The sequence below is a fragment of the Rattus norvegicus genome, chromosome 15, assembly GCF_036323735.1.
Source record: "Rattus norvegicus strain BN/NHsdMcwi chromosome 15, GRCr8, whole genome shotgun sequence".
Taxonomy (NCBI): domain Eukaryota; kingdom Metazoa; phylum Chordata; class Mammalia; order Rodentia; family Muridae; genus Rattus; species Rattus norvegicus.
In genome coordinates this window covers 55,964,323-55,978,928 of record NC_086033.1, presented here as the reverse complement: position 1 = coordinate 55,978,928, position 14,606 = coordinate 55,964,323, and the positions used below count along the sequence as shown (strand labels likewise).

Sequence of the window (14,606 nt, the reverse complement as noted above, 5' to 3'; positions counted from 1 at the left end):
ATAATTGCTGTGATTATGATTATGAGCGCCTTGTAATTGCTGCTCCATCATGCCAACTATCTTGGGAAGGAAAGAGGGAAGGCCTTATGAATAAATGATCACTTAAATATTTAAGCAGATGATTATAATATACAACTTGAAATTCCCTGGTTTTATATTACCCTTGAAGGCAAGAGCTACATGCAAAGTTTGGACAATTTGAATAGGCTTTCCAGGTCAGACATCTGGTAGCCTGAAATATGTATGTGTGTATCTGTGTCCAGGATTTTGTGTAAGTCTGAGTAGTAGATGAATTAGAAAGTATTTATATAATACAAATATTTAGGTTGCTTATTTCAGGGGTGTGCTATAAAATATATTGAATATTCTACCTTTAACCTATTTCTAATAGAAAATGTGGAATGTCATAGAGGTAGAGAGAGAGAAAGAGAGAGAGAACCAAGCCTATTGTAGAAGACAGCATCTTTTCGTTTCTTACACTTTCTATCATATGACCAAACAGCTCTAGAGGCACACTGAAGAAGTTTAGTAAAGCAGTTTGAAAAATCCATCAAACAGAAACAGGGGTGATAGTACCAGAATGGACAGGCTGCATTGTGTGTTTCTAAAATCAGGCACCCACTACCCCTGTCACCCAGATGTAGGATGATTCAGAGAGAAAGTCAGTTGGGTTGAGAGGGAAGAACCCCTGAGCTGTCACTATGGTTTTAGATGGGTATGGTCTGGAGGCAATAAAGCTCCAGCAGGCACAGCTGCATGCAGCTAAGGATATCCAAGTGCAAAACCGCAAACTTACTCAAAACATGAAAAGGGAAAAGAAGCCCACTCCCTGCGTACTATTCAAGCATGCACTTCATAAATCTCTCTCATGTCTCAATGTAAAGAGTAACTCTCTCTCATGTCTCAATGCCCTAAGCTTGTGACCACAGAATAGGGGGATTTTCTTTATCTAAAAAGGAGATACTAGTTTACAGTGTCCCAGAGATCCCAAGGCCATGCCAGATAACCAGGACTTACCAAATACCCCTGCAGGTGAACCGAGAGATGTTCAAGTTCAGAAGGAAAACAGCATAAGGTAACACTGATCTATGGGGCACATTCTACTACAGTTTTTCTTTTTAGGGCTCTGCAGTAAGACTTTTATTCATAATTTTAAAGTGGTATAAAAAGATAGAGAAAGAAGAAGGAGAAGGAGAAGAAGCAAACAAAAGAGAGGAACACTATGTGACCAAAGGAATCTTTACTCTGTAGAACCTAAATGACATATCCCACCACTCCCTTTAGAGTCTCTCAACTGAGGCAAATCAGTTACCACAGACTTCAGCATTCTGACCCAGTACAACTGTTGTGAGAAGCACTCTGTGGGTATGCCACAGAGGCTAGCAAGGATAAACATGCATTAAAGGTTTCTCTTCATAAGAAGGATGAGTCTCAATAAAAAATTTTTTTTAAGTCAGACCTGATTTTCAGTTATAGAAGAAGGAGGGTCATTTGAAGAGAGTACACATGAGACTGAGTTAACCTAATGAAGATTCTCTCAGTCTCTTTAGGTTTTTATCTTTGGGGACATTAATGTATTTTTCAAGGACAAGAAAAGTCATAATTAGCAGTGTATCTCCCTTATTTTCATATATCTGAAGTTTACATCCTGAACATCCATTGTGCTAACATTAAAAAAAAAGAATCCTTTAAATTAGTCAAAATAGAATAAGTTACGCCATAACAACTATGAACTTGGAAATCTTATTGGATTAATAAAAACAATGGTCTACTCTCTTACTCCCGTTTTAAATATTAAAATATGATTATACTATTTTGCACCCAAACTATTTATACCCCCCACTTTCTCTTAATTTCTCTTAGTCCCTTATTTATTGTTAATGATATATATGCATATATGATATATATGTTACATGGTTATGCAAATGAAACCTGCTGAATCTGTTTAGTGTTGCTTGTATGTATATTTTTTGGAGCTGACCACTTAACTGTTGAAAGTTTGTAAGAACCAGAGGAACCGCAGCATATTTCCTACTAGTGTGACTTAGTAGGAGTGGGCAGAGGACAGAGCTCAACATTTCTTTTAGAGACTCAGGCTGAGGGAGCCTTCACCATTTTTCGGACATACCAAATGAATCCTGTAACCACTGAGGTTATTATGAAAGGAAAAATAAAAGGATGATGGGGAAACATTAGCTCAGATTTCTTCTTGAGTGAATGCTTATCATCCATTTAATAAAGACACCCCATGATCCAAACCTAACTGCAAGGCTTAGACATATGTCACAGAAGATTGATTCATAGCTACTTTCTTTTTTTGACAAATTTATTTATTCATTTTACATCCCAATCATAGTCTCCTCCCTTCTTTCCTACCAACTCCACTCTCACAACTCCCCTCCCCCATTATCCCCTTTTCTTCTTAGAGAGAAGGGGAAGCCTCCCATGAGTATCAACTTGCCCTGGCACATCAAGTTCACAACACGACTGAAAGCATTTTTTTTCCCCATTAAGGTCAGACAAGGCAGTATAGCAAGGAAAAAGGGATCCAAGGTCAGGCAACAGACTCATAGACAGCTCCTACTCCAGTTGTTAGAGGACCCACATGAAGACCAAGGTACATATCTGCTATAATTATGTAGGGGGCATAGGTCTAGCCCATGAATGCTCTTTGGTTGGTGGTTTAGTCTCTGTCAGCCCGCCATGGGCCTAGGTTAGTTGACTCAATAGGTCTTCTTTTGCTGTCCTTGGCTCCTCTCTGTCTCCCTCAATACTTCTTATCTGCCCTGCCCTTCCCACCCCTCCCCCCCACACACATGTGATTCCTTGAGCTCTGCCTAGTGTTTGGCTATGGGTCCTGCATCTGTTTCCATCAGCTGCTGGATGAAGCCTCTCAGAAGAGAGTTATGCTGGGCTCTTGTCTGCAAGCATAGCAGAGTATCACTAACAGTGTCAGGAGTTGGCTCTCTCCCATGGGGTGGGTCTCAAGTTGGGCCAGTCTTCAGTTGGCCATTCTCTCAATCTCTGCTCCATCATTATCTCTGAACATATTGTAGACCAGACAAATTTTGGGTGAAGGTTTTATAAGTGGGTTTCATAACTACTTTCCAATCTTAAGAATTTCCTAGGCATTGTGTAATTTCAAAAGATTCACAAAAGACATCTGACAAAACTCAACATTTTTACATGACACAGAAACTATTTCATACAAACTCAGAGACAGCATCGTATCTGCAAGGAAAACAAGAATTCATATACAATCAGGAATAAGAGAAAGATTCTAGGGTTATGACTGGAAGTTTTAGCTACAACAGTAACGGTAAAAAAGGAATTTCTAAGGTACGAGTTATTGACTCTATCAATGATATAAGTTCATACACAGAAAACCCTGAGGTTTACACACACACACACACACACACACACACACACACACACACACACACAAACTTATTAGAAACAATTTCTAAAAACATTTAGTAAATTAATAGCTAAAAATTAATAACATTTTATATCCTAAGAAATTACTATCCCAACTATCTAATAGTAACATAAACAAACATATTTAAGCAGAAATTTGACCAAGGAGTTAATGGTACAAGGAGGTACATTGATGATATAAAAGATTACTAATAAAATTGAATGAGAAACAAGGGGAAAGAAAGTAGTTAAGGTTCACTAATGTAATCGAATACATTAAGATTGTTAAAATACCCGTACTAATTAAAGCAATATGTCTATGTAGTGAAATCCTCATCAAAACTCCAACAATATTTTTACAAAAATCAAAAGCAAGTTGGGGTAGAACTGATTTATTCTGCTTATATTTCCAGATAACAGTCCATGACTAGAGGATGCCAGAACAGGTTCCAGAGCTGGAACCTGGAGGCAGGAGCTGACGGAGAGGCCAGAGAAAAGTGCTGCTTACTAGCCTACTTCCAACAGCTTTCTTATAGAACTCAGGGCTATTATCCCTGGGATGGACCTACCCACAGTGGGGTGGGCCCTCCTCCACTGATCACTAATTGAGAAAATACCGTACTGCATTTCCTCCACTGAGGCTCCTTTCTCTCTGATAACTCCAGTGTGTGTCAAATTGGCCTATGAAACCAGCCAGTACACTTACCATCTAAAGAATTCAAATATCTAAAAGACTCCTGAGAAGAAAATGATGTAGCATAGGTATCAGACACATAATTTTAAAATAGACTACTAAATTGGAATAACCAAGAGTGTCCTCCTGCTATGAAAACACAGATGGAGTCATAGGATAGGGAGGACAACCTGGAAACAAACCTCTATATTATATTTATTGTACAAAGGCACCAAACTGCTCAGTGGACAAGGAGTAATCTCCACAATTAATGATGTTGACATACATATTAAAATGAAATTGATTGTCATCTCAAGTCATATACAGTAGTCTACTTAAAATTGATCATTAAATTCTAAAGCACAAGATCTGAAAATGTGCCAGTGACGTAAGAAAGCCTAGGGGAAATATTTTTTGACAATGGTTTAGGCAAAGACTTATTGAAATCTATAAGCAAGGATATAAAAAAATCAAAATAGAGAATGGGATTATATCATACTAAAAACCCAATAGAGAGTGTAAAGAGTCAATCTCTAAGAATAAGATAATATATTTGAAACCATGTATCTAACAAGGAGATAATATTCAAAATATAAGGCTGCAGTTGACACAGGAGTGCCAAGGTATGGAATTTACTTGAATCAGTCAACTGAAGATGAAATAAAGAAAATATATATAAATTTGGCCTTAAAGAAGGAAATGTCATTTGCTAAAACATGATGAATCCAGTAAGGTTATCTTGCTAAATGAAATAAGTCAGACATAGAAAGAAAAGCACTGAGTGATGTATGAGCTCAAGTATGGGATCTAAAACATCACAGTCTTTAGAAACCAACAGTAAAATGGTGGTGGCCCTAGGCTTGGGTACTGGCAAGATGTTAACAGTTATAAACCCAGTTAAAGTCTGGAGAGAACTCGTGTCATTTGGTGATAACATCTATTAAAGTATACATCAAAACTGCAGAGAGACTAAATCTGAAATGCTGAGGGTATAACAAAAAACAAAAGTATGATGAGATGGAATGTTAACTATCTTGATTTAAATACTAAATATTTAGGTATAGCAAAATATTTTATATGGGATATATGATTGTCAGTTGCTCCTTAGAAAACTATGGGGAGTGACTTTGCATATTCTCTAATACAGGGTCTTTATGAATTTTCAAGGCTTATAAGATGGCAGATACGGTAAGAGTTAAAAGGTTTGGAATGGAAGCAAAAGAATTACCTAATTAAGACAAATCAAAATAATGATTTTTAAAGTAAGCTGCTAGGAAAGGAGAATTCAATTTCTCATGATTTATATCTGTTAGAAATTAGTGTCACTATTTCTGAGCTCGAGAGCTCAAACTTCTCATCTGTAAGATTGACATGTACAACCTCTGTGATAGTTAAAAAAACATGCTTGCTTGACTACTTCATCATTTCTTTTGTCCCCAAATAATATTCAATTATATATATGGAGTATATCTGTGAACTCAATGAAATAGCTACTATAAAGGTTTGTGGGGTGTCTGTGGGCGTAAGTACCTAGAAGGACAGGTGCCAGATTATATAGGACAACTATTCTTAGATTTTGCAAGAATCTCTCAATTTGTCATCCACAGTTTCTATGCTATCATCAGGCACACAAGCAAAGGATTAAAGGTCTTCTTGATTTCCATACTTGCAGAAGAGGTGCCATCAGAATTGTTTTTAAATTTCAGTCATGCTGTTAGGTTAATACTAATGGTCATATAACATATTCCCCCAGTGGAAATGATACTAGACAACTTTACACAATCTTATTTGGCACTTAATAGTTGTTCATATGGTTATTTACCTCTTGGATATAGTCTTTGTTAAGATGTCTGCTCACTAGATAGGCAAAGAGCCCATCAGAACCCAAACACTTGATTTCCATGCCCTAGTCTTCCCAGCACGCCAGGCAAAAAAGTAAGGAGTTTTGGATCAGTGAGGAATCTCTGAATCTGAACTCCCTGCTGGCATTTCCACAGTTCCTCCCAGCACTTGGTGTTCATAGGTAAGCCATTCCCAAACTGTCAGTTTCAGGCCTACATTCCTACTGAACTAACTAACTCCAATTATGTGAATTTTGATGAAAGAATAGAAACAGCACAAAATCAAAGACAATGTCTCCTTGCCAAAACGTCAATACATCAACACACATTCTCCCAAAGATGAGCAGGGGAACCTAATTTCATTAAAACAAAATCCTAGTAGTTGTAAAACCCCATAATCCAATATTGTGATAATGGGTGAATTAAATACACCACTGTCATCAATAGACAGGTGAGCTGGACATAACCTAAGAGAGAACAGTGCAGCTAAATTACACAGTAAGACAAACGGACACAAGAAACATCTACAGAACATTCCAACAAAACACTTGTATACTCAGTTATTTTAATAAGCTCTTGGAATGGCCTCAGAAATTATCATATACTTGGTTATAAGCAAGCCTCAACAAATATAGGAGAATTGAAACAACAGTCTGCATTTCATAAGCCTACAGTGGAACAGAGCTGGACATTAAGACCAGGTCAGAAACTCATGCAGACTAAATAACGCACAACTATCATTTGATCCAGGAAGAAATCAAGAAAGAGAAACAAATTTTCATGAATATTAAAATACGGCATTTAAAAATATATGCAACACAATGAAGGCACTCCTAAAATTTATATGCAAGTACCTACATCAAAAAATGTTGAGAGCTCAAATTTATAACCTACTGATAAAATGATAGCCTTAGAAAAAACAACAACAACAACAAACACTTCAAGAGCGCTTGCCTAGCAAGCGCAAGGCCCTGGGTTCGGTCCCCAGCTCCGAAAAAAAAACCAAAAAACAAAACACTTCAAAAAAGTAAACAGGAAGAGATAACTAAAATCAGGCTGAAATAAATGAAATGAAAAAGAAAAAAATGATAAAAAGAATTAATGAAGCAGGATGTTGGTTCTATGAGAAGATAATATGATTGACAAATCTTTAGCCAAATCAATGTAAAAGGACAGAAAGCCCAAACTGATGAAGTAGGAAATGAAAGGGGGAGATATTGCAACAGACATTGAGGAAGTTCAGAGAATCACAAAAACATACATAAAAAAATGTGTATCTCATTAAACTAGACAACTTGAAATTTAAACAGATTCATGACAACTAATGAGACAGAAGCAGTAATGAAAACTCCTGAAACTAAAGAAAAACTCGGGTCAGATGGGTTTAGCACTGATTTCTACTTTTAAAGAACAAACAGTGATAATCCTCAAATGCATCTGTAAAATAGAAAGGGAGGAAGAGTTCCAAACTGTTTCTGTGAAGTCATTATTCCCTGACACAAAAGCAAACAAATAAAAAACCAGATAAAGACCCAACAAAGATCTTCCTGAGGAAAACAGACATGTTTAGTGCAAAATACTTGCAAACTGAGCTCATGAACACATCCAAGAAACTGTCCACTGCAATCAAGTAGACTTCATCCTACAGATGCCGGGATGGCTCAAGATTATATAAATCAGTAAGTATAATCAGCCATACAATTAAATTCAAAGACAGAAAACCATAAGACCATCTCATAGATAGAAAGAAAGCCTTTATCAAAATTCAAAATCTACTCATTATAACACTCTTGGAGAGACTATCTACCCAGGGGGAACTATCTCAAAACAAGGCAGTATAGAACAAGCCCACAGCCAATATTCAACATCATATTAAATGAAGAGAAGCTTAGAGCATTTCCACTAAAATCAAGAACAAAGGAAGGATCTTCATGCTATCCAGTCCTTTCAATTGTGTGTGAAGTATTAACCAGAGCAATATGACAAAGGGAGCAGACAAATGGGGTATAAATAGGAAGGAAGAAGTAAACATATCTTTATTTGTATATCATATGATTCAATACACAAAAGACTTTCAAGACTCCACCAGAAACCATCAGCTTATAAACTCATTCAGCAAAATAGCAGGACATAAAGTTAATACACAAAATTGAGATGCTTTCCTTAAAACATGCCGAGAATGAAAGTGTCTAATGGTTCATTGCTTATGTATGAGACAGTCGTGCCTTTTTATATGAGCCTCATATACTGACATTTCTGTAATTGCTTAGTAAAGAAATACATTGTCATTTTTGAGAGTTTTAAATAATCATGTGTATTCATAGAAATTTTTTCATGGCTACCCAATTCTTTAATACAGTCGTTTGAGATAGTCCTTAATAACCTTTTTATATTTCTGTGAACTCAGTAGGCATGTCTTCTCTTTCATTAACATTTTGCATCTCCGACAGATTTGATTTTTTTTGTGGGTTTTGTTTTTCGTGTGAAATTGAAAGAAAGCTCTATGAAAGGAAACATCTATATCATGGCTTTATAAAAATTTAAACTTGTATTCTACAAAAGACACAAAGAATACAAAAAGTCAAGTCAGATACCAGGAGAGCATATTTGAAAATCATGTAATCATGTATCTGACAAAGGACTGCATCCAGAGAATATATATAGTTCTAAAATTAAACAAGAAAATAATCAACCCAGTTTAAAATGAATAAAAGACCTTCACATATAGTATAGGAACAATAGATGAGCTGATAAAACATATACAATATTTGATATCACTCCTGGCTAAATGCAGATGAAAACCATAATGATCTCTATCTATATACCTATTGGAGTTTCTTTACTTAAAAGTGACATTATAAAGTCTTACCAGGAAGCAGCTCAAACTTCATATGTCATTGATAAGAATGAAGAATGATTCAGCCACTGTGTAAAAGAAATAGGCAATTTCTTACAATTTTAAACCAAGACTTATATATCACCCAACAACCATACTCCCAAGTATTTATTCAACATAAATGAGAATAGATCTCACAAAACACTTTGATATGAACCTTTGATCATTATCGTCCTCAACTGGGGCTGGAGAGATAGCTCAACTATTAATATGCTGGTCATGGAAACATGTGGATTGGAGTTCAAGTCTCAGCACCCACATACAGGTCCAGGGTGGCAGCACACACTTGAGTTTCCAGTGTGGGAGAGGCAGACCCATTGGCCAGCCAATGGAACAATATCAGTGCACCCCAGATCACAGTGACAGGTGCTATCTGAGAAAAAGGATGGATATTTCCTAAGGAAAAATACTTAAGGCTGAATTCTGGCCTACACACGTGTACACATGGACACGTGCACATGTGCACACATGTACATGCCCTAAACTAGAAACAAACTTCTTTATAAACAAGGCTGATTTTCAAATATATTTTGAAAAATTTGGAAAGCTCAGAGGAGATACATCACATGAGTCAGTTTCTGTGACTTTCTTAGACAAATATCTCTGCAGACTAAGTCAGTGATCCTCAGTATCTCAAGCAGGATAGAGCAATTTTGAGGATAATTAAAATTTTTCCTGTCATTATGGTGGAAATGGCTTATAAGACTCTACAAACATGAATTAACAACTATAGAATTATACAACATATAAGTGGAATTTCGCTGTATAAATAATTTAAAATTTTACTTTAGAATGCTGAAAGAGAAGTGAGAATAACATTAAAATATTTTCTATGCTATAGAATAGAAAGAACATTTGGCACCATTTCTTTTTGAAAAGCCAAGGAAAGCTATTTATTTGTAACCAAAAAATGTGAGATTAAGAGCTCATAAAATTAATTGCCTCCAGACTAATATCATAAAAAGTCTGTAAGTTGTTTTTGGCCAAAGGATAGTGAGCTCAGACTAAAAGTTTTAGAGAGAGAAACCACATGCCTATCAACAACATAGAGGATAAATTAAGGAGTGGACACACAACAGAAAAAGTGACATAAAGAAAACTTTGCCACACTCAATAACTTTGACAAACCTCATAAAGACGTCAGCAGAAATAGTACACACTGCACAATCCCATTTACAAAGTGTCTGCATTAGGAAATGTATTGCTGCGACAAAAGAACCAAGAAAGGACTCTAGTAATGGGAAGGACTTATTTGCTCACACTTTCACAGACATCAGTCCAGGACTTCCTCCCTTTGTGTACTTGGGTACAATATGGCAGCAGGTATGTGTCATGGAGAATGGCTATTCCTGACTTAACCAGGAACCAGAGAGCATGACAGGCACAGAGCAGGGTTAATGCACCTAAGGACCTTGCTCTGTGACAGAGTCCCACCAGCTAGACTCCATGACATCCCAAAACTGGAACCACTGACTCAAAACAAAATAGAAGATGTGCATCTATAGTGGACTAAAATGGTTAATAATCATTGCCAGCTTCACAGGGTTTAGGATCACCTAGCAACAACAGGAACTAAGGAGAGAAATGGCACAGTAGGGCCACAATAGTGTCACATTGTCCCACCTGTAGTGCTGAAGGTCCAGCCCACATGGAATCCCTGAGATCATGACACCTTCATCTCAAACCTAGCCACATAGCCAAACAAAGTTTAACCATAATGGAGACAGGAGGCTGATGACTTCTGGTGCACAGTTCGAATTTAAACTTAAGAGTCAGGGGGTGGGAGGGAAGAACCAACATCCTTATTGAATCCTGACTCTGCTATATAAAGAAGTCACTTTCTGCTATCTCAAGCTAAAATCTTTATGTAAAGGTTTCTCAGCTATACATTGAAAAGTAACTGGGTTATACATCTGCTTATAAGTATTGCTCCCAAAAGGAAAATCAAACCTAAGACCTTCTGCTCTACTTACTGACTACATGGCCTTAGCTATTTCTTTAAACGGTCTGGGTTGAACTTTCTCTCATGTGCAAGTATAATCATGGAAGTAATGTCTGTTAGTGTGGGCGATCTGTGTAAAGTACCCAGCAGAGAGTAAATGTATGAATAGATGTTTACATCACACTGTAACAAACCTGAGGAGAAATGCTATTGTCAAGGGGAGCTTTTCTGTTGGTGGAATTTCACTTCCTAGACTCAAGTCCTGTTTAAGCTTGTGACAAGTTCTTTCCTTTCATGTTTGTTCCTGGTAGCCATGCCCTGTAATAAAAACAAAGTAAATAGCTACAATCCACTGGGAAAGATAATAGCCAGAAATCTTTTGACTACATTGCCTTGAGGTCCCGCATGTACCCAATTCATCCCCTTACTTTTGTGCCCCATGGAATAAAATGTCCAGCTTTCTTTTATGTCCAATTCCTGAACTTCCCCCCCCAAATAAACCTAGGACCCTGACTAGGAATTCTTGTGACTTCTGTAATCAGATGACGAAGGTCCAGAGATGCTGTAGATGCCCACATCTGACACAGTACAGTATCCTTGATCCTCCATCTGTAAATCTTTGTACCATTTCTGGGAAAAGCTTATATCATAATTAAATATGCACTGGCATATTCTTTATAGAATAATTCTGAATTTGATTCTGTAATCATTAAAATTATGCAGAAAAGATTAATAACAAGTGGTTTCTCTTAACAGCTTAAATTTATTTCAACTAACATACAAATCATAAAAGTTCTATGTATTTATGGAGTACTATGAATGTGTACATTGTTCAAACTGGAGTAAGTGTATCAATGTTGATAATTTGACATTTCTTTGTGGTTGAAACATCTAAATATTTCCATGTAAATACATAAATGCAAAACTACCACGTGCTATGGTAATTTGACTGAAGCACAGCATACCAGGAGTTCTTGATCCCATCTGAACACACTAAGCTCTCCTAACAAACCTTGCTCCATCTCTCCAACCCTCCCCAGCCTTTGCTAACCAAAGGCTATCAACTTCTTTATGTCAAACATGAATAAACTGAGGTGATGTTATGGTCTCTAGACTTTTTTCCCCTTGGCATAGTAATCTCCATTTCTACCTATGTCACAAATGATAGGGTCTCACTGTGCTTTGAGATATACCTATGAAGGATAACTTCTATATATTATATATTTTTACAATCCTAGTCTCCATACTCATGTGTACTCAGAATTTAAAGATCAAGCTTTTCTTCACATAACCATAACCTTGACCAAGTTATATAACTTTATCTGATCATTGAGAAAATTTTTTTACTTAAAAGTCCCCAGATATTCATGAAAATGTATGTCCCCAGACAGCTAATCAACATTTAATCTATGGACAGTATGTCACCTATAGAAGGCTTATGCTTTCTTTCTCATTCAAATGTTGTGAGAAGCCATTCAAAAATGCTCACCTTGAGTTGAGATAGTGAAACCAGGGTAAAATCCTTACCTCATCCTCTTCAAACAGTCCAGACACATATGCATGTCTGGGGCCCATGCTAATGTTTCCTCTTGTGTTTTGGCCTTGATGCAGTTCCTTACCATTGGGAAAGACTCTGCATATTTAGAGCATGAGCCCTTGAGAAATGCTAAATAACAGAGCCATTAATTGCCTCAAGGAATTAGCCAGCTCTTGCTTGCTTCTGGGAAAATCAATAGGTTCTTGCCAAGTTTCTGAAATTAAGCAACTGAACCTTACAAAGCACTGAAGATTAAGGCCTGACATTCCCTACCCCCAACACTTCTGTATCTTTATGTTTGAAGAAAGAAATGAGTACAGATTAGAGATCCTGGTTCAGAGCAAGACAGCCTGGTTTGTTATATTAAAAATAATTTTAGTCACATGCTTTTGTACTTTGAATTGCATTTGTGACAATTTACTGACTTGATTCTGTAAGTGACAGAAAACTCCAGCCTTTTTGGGCTTTTACAACCTCAGTCAGCTTTTGAATTGTTTTAAAATGTTTGATTCGTTCAACTATGTAATTGTTTAAAACACCCACTAGTAGAATTATTTCAGTGGTCAGCATTATTGTTACCCCACCTCCTGTCTTTCTGGATGTCAAGAGGTTAGTAGATAATTTAGAAGTAAGAACTGTACATTGTGATTTGATTCTACATCTTCCACAGTGCCCAGCACTCTAAGGTCCTAAGACCTTCCTTCCCGAAAATGCATAACTCTGATTCAGTGACCCCTCTGTTCTAGGTTCTCAATGCCACTGTTATGATTTAAGTGTGAAAGGTTCTCCCGTAGGTCCCTGTGTTTGAACACTTGATCTATAGGTGTTTGGATGCTTATAGAGCCTTAGGCCTCATAGGCCATAGCCTGGCTCTTCTTTGGGCCTAACATGGCTCCCTGCCTCCTGACCTGCTGGGATATGAGTCTGATTCTTTTGCTATGCCTTCTCCACCTTGAAGGAATGCATCACCATGGTGGGACTCTTCTTCCTTAAACTGTTCCTGATCAGTACTTCCTTCCTTTTTTGCTTGCTGTCACCAACACAGCCAGCAAGCCCTCTCCTCTCAGATACAAATGTTAGGAGAACAATCCCAGTTGAAGCTGCCCTAACACTGTGATTTCTAGTAGTTTTCAGCATTGTTCAGTAGCACTAGCCCTCTCCAGCTCTGGAAGGGATTAATCCTTTTATATGCCAGTCACGTTCAATATCATTTTTTTTTTTAGAAGCAAACCGAGACAAAATTGCTCACAATACTCTTGTCCAAGGAACACCCCTGATTTCAGCTACCAGTACCATTTCCTCTTCAGAGCAACCCTATCATCAATTAGATGCTGTCCTTCCGCAGGGCAGACAGTGGACTGTGCACAAGGCAGGTGCAATCAAAACCTTTACCACCAATGAGTCAGATTCTCTTCACTCTCATGGGTTTACAAGGACACAAATGATTACATGGTCCTGCCTATTTTATTTCTTAGATTGACCTGTCTCTTTCCTTAGGACTTTATTACCTGTGAAGTGTCACTAGAAATTACTCATGTCCTTTGATTTCTTGAGATTGCTGTGCTTGGCCTTTTATCCGTTGGAGCACATCGTCCCTTGACAGTTCTTCTCATTCCTTGTTCTCTGGTAATGCCGTGAGACTTTATTGGTCACAGTGTAAGTAGAAATGGGTTACACATGTGTTATGCATAATTACAAAGGATGTATCAGAGGAGATTTGGCGTGTGAAGAATTAAAGACTGACTACAGCAATATTTTGACTTTGGGAGGTAGGACAGGAGTGGGAATTGGAATCAGAGACTGACACCGAAGGCTGGACATACTGGAAAAAACTGGATCAACAAATATCTAGAGAAGCTATATCCATTAAAATGTGGTCTTGAATTTTAATTGGGTTATTTGGCAAGCATACTTCTATAGATATGTAGATATGTATATTATACATACATATGTAGATATATGACTAAGTGTCAAATATAGGTGACTAGTGAGAGGTAAAGAAGAAATTACACCTGTGGAAGGCAGTGCTAACAGAACAGAGATGAAACTTCCATGGTATATTTTTTTAGAAAAATAACTGTTAGTATTTGTTTAATTGAGTAAAGTATGCTTGTACCTGCATGGAGAGAGGGCTTGGACCCAAGATTCTATGTGGCCCTTGAAGGACAGTGTAAAGGAGATGAACTTAGGTTTAAGTTCTAAGTAGGTCTGTTTGATTACAGTCAGTTGTTATTTCAGTTCACTAGTTAATGTTTAGAAGAAACTTACATGGACATACTATTAAAGTGTTCCTGTTTCTT

At 37.2% G+C, this 14,606-nt stretch overlaps 1 long non-coding RNA gene across 1 annotated transcript in view; it reads right to left on the bottom strand.

Moving 5' to 3' along the window:
• LOC120097037 (uncharacterized) overlaps positions 1 to 11,106 on the bottom strand; it is a 13,455-nt gene extending 2,349 nt beyond the window's left edge. Inside the window, exons 1-2 of the long non-coding RNA XR_005494102.2 lie at positions 10,964 to 11,106; positions 8,801 to 8,856 (exon numbers count right to left, since the gene is read on the bottom strand). This is a non-coding gene — a long non-coding RNA (uncharacterized LOC120097037). The remainder of the gene's footprint in view (positions 1 to 8,800; positions 8,857 to 10,963) is intronic.
• Positions 11,107 to 14,606: the final 3,500 nt, after the last annotated feature.